The 8,946-nt window shown below is 45.3% G+C and overlaps 1 protein-coding gene across 4 annotated transcripts in view; it reads right to left on the bottom strand.

Annotated features, from left to right (window-relative positions):
* The window catches only part of RC3H1 (ring finger and CCCH-type domains 1), a 62,644-nt gene extending 59,984 nt beyond the window's left edge, over positions 1 to 2,660 (bottom strand). For 2 of the 4 annotated variants that reach the window (XM_084866016.1, XM_084866014.1), the window contains exon 1: positions 2,347 to 2,660. The gene's annotated coding sequence lies outside the window, so the exon portion shown is untranslated. The remainder of the gene's footprint in view (positions 1 to 2,346) is intronic. The other 2 variants (XM_084866015.1, XM_084866013.1) reach the window with 1 other exon arrangement.
* Between the last annotated feature and the right edge of the window lie 6,286 nt (positions 2,661 to 8,946).

Here is an 8,946-nt window from a genome sequence, read left to right on the forward strand (position 1 = left end):
ATTTGACAGCTGAGGGGTCACAACATAGAAAAGTTTTGACATAAATAAAAATGTAATTCTCCAAAGACATTTTTCAATGTTAAACAGAAATAGGGACCCAGATTCAACCCAGAAATTGTTGGATCAACATCCAATTTCAAACACAACACCTTAACACTTAAAAAACTTTGTTTTCAGAAAAATGACATTAGGTATGAGGCAAATTAGTTCTTGAACATGATGAGATTTTTTCATAACAAAGCACAATAACTACTTACAATGTACAAACTCATAAGTTACTAAAATGTTGTAATAGGTTTAGCATCACAGAAAAATTTAAAAATCACTGAAACATACTTTCCTTGCATAGTGTGCTGACCTACCAAAATTCAGCATAAAAAAAGTCATGGATTTGAGCACTTAAAAGTGTCCTTTCTGAAACTTATTCTCAGGAAATTCACATTAGCAAGAGCCATGTGAAAACTGTTCTTTCCCCATCATTTAAAAAGTAAAAAAAAAATAAAAAATCCACAAGTTACTTATGCTACACATAAAATGAAAGTCATTCATAATTATCCACTAGATTTCAATCCCAAACACAATAGTTCAACCTCCATGTTTATTCAATTGCTAGTCTACTTACTGTCAACTCTTGGAGAAGAACTAAGGATTAGTAAGGGCAGCTTATTAAACTTCATATACAGTAACCTGAAGATGCTTTGAATTACAATAGCTATGGACAACAACTCTAATTAGAAATTTACCCTACAGATATTACCAAGAAAATGCAAATCTGATTATTGAGCTATGGTCCCAAAACTTCTTAGGACGATATTAACTGGCATCAAAGGTCAATCTTCCTTTTACAAATACCAACTAGATGAGCCACACAATTTAGTCTTAAAGAGTGGAAAGCAATCTTCTTAGATGCATGCAAACAATTTTAATATAAATTTCTGCACACCTAGGTAGAAAATGTAATAGAAATAACCTTAATCATTCCCATCCCCACTTGGAAATGGATGTGGTAGGTGCCTTTAAAAATTAAGTTTAAGAGAAACAGAGGTTAACTGTTGAAGTTTCAGGCACCACTACCATAGGACAAATATAATGAATACCTGTTTCTTGATAAGCGTAAACATCAAAACAGAACAGTTGTTTCCAGTTTTTGAAAATTATAACACCGTTTTTGGAATCTTATAAAATATGCTTTAGAGACCAAATGTCAAACTCAAGAGGAAAGGTTTGATCTTGAATAATTTTAGGGAGTTACTGAAAGACAAAATTAGAACATGAGACAGGACACAAGAAGTTCTAGCCTGCGGACGAACCACTTCTGCCTCCTGAAGGAATGAATGCTCCACCGGGTCCATTTCATGCCAGTTGCTGTTGCTTCTTATATGCGGCCCATTAATAATGCACAGCGATTCGGTTCGTGTGAAAGAAAAGTTCTTTCTATGCAACCACTGCCACTTATTTGTCTTCGCGTCGCCAGTTAAGCGGCTTTGTTTCCAGTTTCAGGGACTATTCTGGGATGTCAAGAGTTACATTCTGAGTGCTCCCAAAGCGCCCTTGTTCCACTCTCACCGGGACGTGGGCGTCACCGATGTTTAGAGAGATAACTGATACCTAGCGAGGTTTAAAGGGGAGCAACGTGCTTCAGATCCCCATCCCTGTCCATCCTTCTAGCTAATCATCACCTTTTACCATGCACACTTTTTGTTGTTGCACTTACATTATTTTTTTTTTTTTTAAGACACCTGCATCTATGATTTCCCTATCTCGCCACCAGGAAGAAAGACGACTATCTGGATCGATCTCTAGGGAGAGAGATGTCGTAAAAGCCACTGGGCTGGCGACGGGGAGCGCCTGAGGGGCTGGGGAAGGGAGCAGCTCCGAGCAGGGAGGCAGAGGCGGCGCCTGTTTACAGACGCCTTCACCTCCCCCACCCCGCAGACTGGGGGGTCCAGCCGCGTTTCCCGGGCGCTGTCCCCTCCCAGCCAGCCAGGCCTCGCAGTCTGGGAGCAGCTGAGCAGCCTGCCGGCCCCCTCCCTCCCTCCTTCCCTCCCTCCGGCCGGCTGGAGCCTCGCTCGCTCGCCCTCCCCAGGTCCCGAGCACCGTCCGCACCTCCCACGGCCTACCCGCCCCGCAGGCGCTCCAGGCGGCTGGCCGAGGCCTAGAGGCCGCTGGCCACTAACTAGTCCCCGGTCGCCGACGGGGCCCGAGGCCGGGCGGGCGGGCGGGCGGGCGCGGCCCAGGAGCAGAGGACGGGCGGGGACAACCCCTTCCTCGCCGCCGCTGCCCATTGTTCCCGGCCGAGCCCGGGCCGCCCCGCCAGCTCCCCAGGCCGCCGCCGCCGCCGCTCACCGCGCTGGTCCGAGCAGCAGCTCCTCTCAGCTCCGAGTCCCCGCGGCCGTCGCCACCGCCGCGGCAGCCACCGCCACCGCCGCCGCCGCCGCCGCCGCCGCCACCGTCGATTCCGACTCTGTCCCAGGCCGCCGGGCCCCGGCCGCCGCCACCGCCAGCGCCGCCTGCGGCCCCCCACCTGCTGCTGCGGAGGCCGCTCGGGCAGCAGGGGCCATCTTGTTGGTCGGCCTCCTCTTCTTCCTCCTCCTCCTCCTCCTCCTCCTCCTCCTCCGCCTCCGCCCGGTCGCTCTAGTCCTCGTCCCCTTCCTCTTCCTCGGGCTCCCGCGCCCGCCCCGGAGACTGGGCGGGACCCAGGGCGAGGCCCCACCTTCCGGGGCGGGGCCACAGGAGGGGCGGGATCAAGGGGCGGAGCCAACTGAGGGCGGGGCTGCTGGAGGGCGTTGTCAAAGGGGCGGGACCATCGGAGGGCGGGGCCAGCGGACGGGGAGGACGCGGGAGGGTCGCTCTGAGTCACGGTCCCCCGACGCCCGACGGGGAGGCCGGCGACGCGCACCGCCCCGGAGCCGGAGCGCAACGCGTCCGAGCGGGAGAACCGGTCCCAGGCCCGCCTGGCCCGGCCCGGCCCCCGGCGCCTCCGCGCCCAGCCAGCAGGTGGCCGGACAGTGACGGTGAATTGGAAAATTCCCGATGTTTGCCCTCCGCGTCCCCGCCACGACTTCTACCCGCTTGGCTTTCCCAGTCCTTGTCCCTCTATTCTTGTTGCTTTGCCTTGGTTCGCCTCACCCACCCCAGAAGAATTTGTTCTTATTTTATTTTGTCCAGATTCTCTGTCACAAACAGCTTTGTCCCAGTCGCCTCTCTCAAGAGTCCCCCCCCCAACAGGGCGGCATGGCCCAGAGGCCTGCACACTTGCTGCCCCCGAAGGTGTCCCCAGGCCCCCGGGAAGGGAAGAGCTCGCTGGGGAAGGAGGGGGCGAGGGGGCGAGGGGCACAGGGCGGGAACAGGGGAAGATTCTGCCCCTGGAATGGCTCCTGCGCCTAAGAGCTAACCTCGAGATGGCTGGAAGTTTCTTCTCCCTTATGGAGAAAAGAGGAGCCATGTTCGGGGTAATGGGAGACCCCTGCAAGGCAATTCCGTTTAGCCAGACCCTAGCTTTGAAGAAGTGAGAGAAATGGAATGCTTTTAATACGATGCAGATCTAATTTCAAAATAAGTCGTCTGATTAGACTAGAGAAGAGAGATCGTCCTCAAAAAAGCACCCGGGATATAGGCCTCTCAACGATCTCCCCGTTTTTTTGTGTGTTTTGGTTTTTTGTTTTTGTTTTGTTTTTTGTTTTGTTTTGCCCCAGATCTTGGCTGAGAGCGCAGAGATGTTGCTTTCCCGTCTTTTCTTCACTGCATGCATCTCCAATACCAAGGAAAGTGCTGTACTATATTTAGAGACGCTTCTGCCCTCAACGTGATAAAACCCAGTCACTATGGCAGATAGTGTTTTTATATTGTCTGCAAATAGTGTGTCGCACACCTTCCTGAACTCTGAGCCCGGGAGAGTTCTTTTTAACTGCTTCCACCCTCCTGCTCCTCAGATTTCAGCTTCTTTTTAGAAGCCCTATTGAGTGGAAAGGACTGCCTTTGAAGTGAACTAAATCTGTAACCTTGTCCTCAACCGACTAATTAGTCGTCCCAGTCCCACAAAGAACAAATTTCCAGCTACCACAGAGGGATTAGACTGGCGTGTGCTAACCTAAAGGCTATCTCCCATCTCAAACAGCCAGGCCTCAGTCCCCTGCTAGGAAAAACATTAATCTGTTCCTGCTTTTCCTCCTCCTCTCTTCTTTTCACTACTAGGGAATCTTCCACAACAGAAGGTTTGAGCGGCTGTTGCTAGGCAAACATGCCAACTTAATTTGTTTAGGGGAAGCCAGTAACTTCCATTACAACCAAGCGATCTATTAATTCTTTGACCTACTAATGGTTGTGCCTAGGTTGGTAAAGCCCCTTCAAGGTTCCCTTAAAAAAAAATTTAAAAAAAAAATATATATATATAGAATTTTTAACTTAAATATATTTCACCAATATTTCAGTTTAAAATGAAGTGGCTCCCCAAAATTCATTTTAGTGGTATAATTCAACATTTGGCAGAAAAAGGAGAAGAGAAGATTTGAAGAAAACACTGAAGTGTTTACAATAAAAACGAATCTACAAGAAGTCATTTATATGCTTTAAATTCCCTGATTAGGCTAAACATATAAGATAAAATAATTTATTCTTCCAGACTGAGCCTATTTAGAAGAAAGATAATATGGTTATTCAGTGAGGAACAAAAAAGGAATTTATTCCCAAATTAACTCTGTAAGAATTTTAGCTAGTGAATTAAGCTCTGTTTTCCTGATTTTGCTGTTTAAAAGTTTTTGCTATGTTATTGTTATGTACTAGTAACATTTTTCAGAGAGTTCATACTTAATATAAATAAGATTAAATCTGATATTATGTTGAAATTTAAGTTATAACTCCTAAATTGTTTTAATCCAGTGAAATTTTTATTAATACCGTGAAACTGTGTTTGAGAAGTACCTTGAGCTAAGATAACACATTAAGAATGAATTACTAGCCCTAGCTGGTTTGGCTCAGTGGACAGAGTGTCGGCCTGCAGACTAAAGGGTCCTAGATTCCATTCCAGTCAGGGCACATTCCTGGGCTGCAGGCTCAGGCCCCAATAGAGGGGCATGCAGAAGGCAGCCAATCAATGATTCTTTCTCATCACTGATGTTTTTATTTCTCTGTCTCCCTCTTCCTTCCTCTCTGAAATCAATAAAAAGATATTTTTTTTAAAATGAATTACTAAAGACAAACAAGTGAAAAGTTTTATATTATTTGTTCTCAGAAATCAGTATTTTGTAGCTTTAATACAATTTAAATAATTTAGTTTTATCTTATATTTTATTATTTAATTCTGATATAGAATACCTAGAAATGTAGACTCTGCTTGGTCCTCCACCACTGATATGCTATGAAAATTAAATAAGTTACTTCACGTAAAGGCCTTAGAAAAGCACGTGGCACATAAGAAGTATATAAAATTTTTAAAAATCTATTTTATGTATATGTCATCTAATCTTTAGTTTTTCTTATCAAATAATAGTAACTCATCAAATACATTTTTGCTCTTAGCATGAATCCTAATAAAATATTAATACTATTTTTTAGATTACACACAAATCAGAGTAATGCCTTATGGTTTTTTTTTCCAAAGTAATTCTCTTAAATATATATATATATATTTCAAATAGATTTTTACTGATTTCAGAGAGGAAGGGAGAAGGAGAGAGAGAGATAGAAACATCAGTGATAAGAGAGACTCATTGATCGGCTGCCTCCTGCACACACACACCCCCCCCCCCCCCCCGACTGGGGATCAAGCCCACAACCCAGGCATGTGCCCTAACTGGAATCGAACCTGGGACCCTTCAGTCTGTAGGCCAACACTATCTACTGAGCCAAACCACCTAGGGCTAAAAAATATATTTTTATTGATTTCAGAGAGGAAGTAAGAGGGAGAGAGAGAGCGCAACACCAATGTGAGAGACAATATCAATTGGTTGTCTTCTGTACAGGCCACAGCCGGTAACGAACCCTCAGCCTAGGTGTGTGCCCTGACTAGGAACTGCATCCACACCTGGCCAGGGCACTGGTCAGCATTTTTTGGTAAATGCAGGTAATAAATATTTTAGACTTTACAGGCCAAGAGATCTCTGTCACAACTACTCAACTCCGCCACTGCAGCAGAAAAGCAGCCGCAGACTATGTAAACAAATGAGCACAACTGTGTTTTAATAAAACTTTATTTACAAAAACAGGCAAAAAGAGATGGTGACTGGATTTGGCCCCCCAGACTATTATTCGCCGACTCTGTCTTATAGGAAGAAAGAGTACGTATATTTGCTATAGCCAAGGAAAGTATTTTATTACTATTATGTTCATCAGCAGCATTAAAAGCCTTACACGTAATGACCAATGTTTACTATTAAACACAATTAATTAAACAGACAGGTCTCCTGCCTTCCAAGGAATTAGTAATCTAAAACAACAACAGCACAGACATAATATTTATAAGTATTCCTGAATGAGTAATTGCCATATAAACAGATGACTCTCCGAGGCTAAACGTGGAACTGAATTCAGAGGTGGGCAGATTTCCCCAATGCTATTGATTTACAAATATCAGATAAGATAAAAAAAAAAAATAAAATTAAAAATTAAAAAAAGCGCTAGGGCTCATCCAGGAGCCAAAGTAAAGAGAACAATGCCCCAGGCTAGTCCTTTTCAGCAAGAGGCTTTATGAGAGCATTTTTCTTTTTTCTTTTTTTTTCTTTTCTTTTCTTTTTTTTTTTTTTTAAATATATTTTATTGGTTTTACACAGAGAGGAATTGAGAGGGACAGAGAGTTAGAAACATCGATGAGAGAGAAACATCGACCAGCTGCCTCTTGCACACCCCCAACTGGGGATGTGCCCGCAACCAAGGTACATGCCCTTGATCGGAATTGAACCCGGGACCTTTCAGTCCGCAGGCCGACGCTCTATGTACTGAGCCAAACCGGTCCCGGCTATGAGAGCATTTTTCAAAAGGGTCCTTCTCCCAATTGTAATTTCTCTGTTAAAATACATTATTGTCTGATTTATCCTATGTGGTTAGGGGCTGTGTTATAGTTGCAATTTTTAAAAAATATATTTTTATTGGTTTCAGAGAGGAAGGGAGGAGAGAGAAAAAGAGAGGAAAAACAAACAAACAAACAAACAAACACCAATGAAGAGAGAGAATCATTGATCGGCTGCCTCCTGCACAACCCTTACTGAGGACTGAGCTGGAAACCTGGGCATGTGCCCCAGACTGGAATCGAACCCGGGAACCTTTAGCCCACAGGCAGAAGCTCTGAGCCAAACCTGCCAGGGCTATGGTTGCAATTTAGTGACACCTGTGCCCATCTCCTTTATTTAACCTGCATCAAAGAAAAATGTTTCCCTTTCTCAACAGGAATACTAGTAAACTTAGAAGAAAAGTCAGTAGGTCAATTTGTTCATGTGCTTGTGTATGTATGGGTATGATTAAATCAAGTGATTGGTAATTCAGTAACCTATTGCCTCCAATTACAGAAATGGTGCAATAGTTACTGTTAGATAGGGCATGATTCCCTTGTAACTCCTCATATTCCTGAATGATGGACATGTACAATGAATATTTGTAATATTTTGGCTGCCCAGTATCTTAGCTTCTCCTCCTTAAACTGTTTGGAAATTGGGACCTTGATTAATAACTCCACCAAAAACACATGGAACTAGAAGTAGAGAACTACACAGATAAATCTATGCTAAGTGCCTTTTGAAACATATGCTGACTACACCTTGCTTTTTAGAGAAGATGTGTTACAAATCATTTTGAGATAATGCAATAATTCCAACAAAAAAGTAACAACAGCAATCAATATTAATTGAGTGCTTACTGTCATCAGGCCTAATATGCTAAGTGTCCAGTAGGCCAGTTGGCCGTTCAACCAAAGGGTAATATGCTAATAATATGCTAAGGCCGCGCAATCATTCCCTATGACATGCACTGACCACCAGGGGACAGACACTCCAACTGATAGGCTACCTAGCTGCTGGGGTCCGGCCGATTGGGACTGAGCAAAATGGGCTGGACACACCCTGGAGCCCTCCCACAGTCCCTCCCTGGCTGGCCAACCTCTTGTGTCCCTCCCCAGCCCCAATCATTCACCAGTGGGGTTCCTTGGCCTGGCCTGTGCCCTCTCAAAGTCTGGGACCCCTTGGGGGATACTGGAGAGCTGGTTTTGGCCCAATCCTACAGGCCAGGCCAAGGACTCCATTGGTCATGAATTCATGCACCGGGCCTCTAGTATATCCTATTTAATAAAGATAGAATATGCAAATTTGCTGTCACTCCACGACAAAATACAGTGGTGCCCACAGCCAAAAAGGAGGGAATATGCAACTGACACAACAAAGATGGTGGCGGCCGGGCCAGGACGCTTGCATCATAGCCATGGCAATGACACAGGCATTCCACCCTGCCCTGGCCACTCCAGGCCTCTGGGCAACATGCACAGAGCAGCTGTGGTGGGGCAGGACACCTGCTCTAAGGGGGGGGTGTGAGGGATGGAGGGAGCTACAGGAGGGCGGCAGGGCCGGAGCGAAGGTGGAAGGTGGCTCCGCCAAGAGCAAATGCGAAGGCAGCAACCAGAGCGAAGGCCGGGGTCCCAGGTGCCAGAGGGAAACTGGTGCCGGCAGCCAGGGTAAGGAAGGCCTATTCTTGCATGAATCTTCGTGCGTTGGGCCTCTAATATATATATATGTGTATATATATGTGTGTGTGTGTGTGTGTGTGTGTGTGTGTGTGTGTATCCCAAAGTTCTTTCTACATACTAATCAAATCTGAAAAACAAAATGATATTTACAGACTTGCAAATCTGCCCATAAATGAAATATATTTATGGGTTAAATTTGTCTGGCTTCTTTTGAGGTCAAATCTAATCCAATTTACAATCTGTAATAGCTACTCGAGAAATCAGACACTTCCTTATTAGTT

Source organism: Pipistrellus hanaki (assembly GCF_964339955.1).
Source record: "Pipistrellus hanaki genome assembly, chromosome: 18".
Classification (NCBI taxonomy): Eukaryota; Metazoa; Chordata; class Mammalia; order Chiroptera; family Vespertilionidae; genus Pipistrellus; species Pipistrellus hanaki.